Below are 2,367 nucleotides of genomic sequence, written 5' to 3'. Positions count from 1 at the left end.
TGATGATGCCCATTCTAACTGGTGTGAGGTGATACCTCATTGTAGTTTTGATTTGTATTTCTCTAATAATTAGTGATGTTGAGCAGCTTTTCATGTGCTTCTTGGCCATCTGTATGTCTTCTTTGGAGAAGTGTCTATTTAGGTCTTCTGCCCATCTTTGGATTGGGTCTTTGTGTTTTTAATATTGACCTGCATGAGTTGTTTATATATTTTGGAGATTAATCCTTTGTCCATTGATTCGTTTCCAAATATTTTCTCCCATTCTGAGGGTTGTCTTTTCATCTTGTTTATGGTTTCCTTTGCTGTGCAAAAGCTTTTAAGTTTCATTAGGTACCATTTGTTTATTTTTGATTTTATTTCCATTACTCTAGGAGGTGGATAAAAAAAGATCTTGCTGTGATTTATGTCAAAGAGTGTTCTTCCTATGTTTTCCTCTAAGAGTTTTATAGTGTCCCATATTACATTTAGATCTTTAATCCATTTTTAGTTTTTTTTTGTTTGTTTTGTTTTTTTTTCTTTTGTGGTATGCGGGTCTCTCACCGTTGTGGCCTCTCCGGTCGTGGAGCACAGGCTCAGGATGCACAGGCCCAGCGGCCATGGCTCACGGGCCCAGCCGCTCTGCAGCATGTGGGATCCTCCCGGACTGGGGCACGAACCCATGTCCCCTGCATTGGCAGGCAGACTCTCAACCACTGCGCCACCAGGGAAGCCCTGAAGAACCTCTTTTTAAAATTTGTTGCAAGGCAGGTATACTGGCATCAAATTCTCACAATTCTGTTTGTGGAGAAAGTCTTAATTTCTCCTTCACTTTTGCAGGATAATTTCACAAGGCATAGAATTCTAGGTTAGTGTTTTTTTCCTCTCATTACTTTAAATATTTAATACATTTTCTTTTTACTTGAATGGTTTCTGAGAAGTCAGATATAATTCTTATCTTTGCTCTTCTATAGTAAGGGTTTTTTTTCCCCTCTACTTCTTGGGATTGCATTGAATCTGTAGATTGCTGTGGGTAGTATAGTCATTTTCACAATATTGATTCTTCCAATCCAAGAACATGGTATATCTCTCCATCTGCTGGTATCATCTTTAATTTCTTTCAGCAGTGTCTTATAGTTTTCTGCATACAGGTCTTTTGTCTCCCTAGGTAGGTTTATTCCTAGGTATTTTATTCTTTTTGTTGCAAAGGTAAATAGAAGTGTTTCCTTAATTTCTCTTTCAGATTTTTCTTCATTAGTGTATAGGAATGCAAAAGATTTCTGTGCATTAATTTTGTATCCGGCTACTTTACCAGATTCATTGATTAGCTCTAGGAGTTTTCTGGTGGCATCTTTTTTTTTTTTTTTTTTGCTGTACTCGGGCCTCTCACCGTTGTGGCCTCTCCCGTTGCGGAGCACAGACTCTGGACGTGCAGGCTCAGCGGCCTTGCATCTCTGGGATAAATCCCACTTGATCTTGGTGTATGATCCTTTTAATGTGCTGTTGGATTCTGTTTGCTAGTGTTCTGTTGAGGATTTTTTCATCTATATTCATTAGTGATATTGGTCTGTAATTTTCTTTTTTTTTGTAGTATCTTTGTCTGGTGTCTGTAATTTTCTTTTTCTGAAGTATCTTTGTCTGGTTTTTGTATCAGGGTGATGGTGGCCTCGTAGAATGAGTTTGGGAGTGTTCCTTCCTCTGCAGTTTTTTGGAAGAGTTTGAGAAGGATGGGTGTTAGCTCTTCTCTAACTCTTTGATAGAATTCACCTGTGAAGCCATATGGTCCTGGACTTTGGTTTGTTGGAAGATTTTTAATCACAGTTTCAATTTCATTACTTGTGATTAGTGTGTTCATATTTTCTATTTCTTCCTGGTTCAGTCTTGGAAGGTTATACCTTTCTAAGAATTTGTCCTTTTCTTCCAGGTTGTTCATTTTATTGGGATAGAGTTGCTCGTAGTAATCTCTCATGATCCTTTGTATTTCGGCAGTGTCTGTTTTAACTTCTCCTTTTTCATTTCTAATTTTATTGATTTGAGTCCTCTCCCTCTTTTTCTTCATGAGTCTGGCTAATGGTTTATCAATTTTGTTTATCTTCTCGAAGAACCAGCTTTTAGTTTTATTGATCTTTGCTATTTTCTTTGTTTCTATTTCATTTATTTCTGCTCTGATCTTTATGATTTCTTTCCTTCTACCACTTTGGGTTTTGTTTGTTCTTCTTTCTCTACTTCCTTTAGGTGCAAGGTTAGGTTGTTTATTTGAGATGTTTGTTGTGTCTTGAGGTATCATTTTATTGGGATAGAGTTGCTCGTAGTAATCTCTCATGATCCTTTGTATTTCGGCAGTGTCTGTTTTAACTTCTCCTTTTTCATTTCTAATTTTATTGATTTGAG

This window comes from Physeter macrocephalus, chromosome 1, assembly GCF_002837175.3.
Source record: "Physeter macrocephalus isolate SW-GA chromosome 1, ASM283717v5, whole genome shotgun sequence".
NCBI lineage: Eukaryota > Metazoa > Chordata > Mammalia > Artiodactyla > Physeteridae > Physeter > Physeter macrocephalus.
This window is presented reverse-complemented; position numbering follows the sequence as displayed.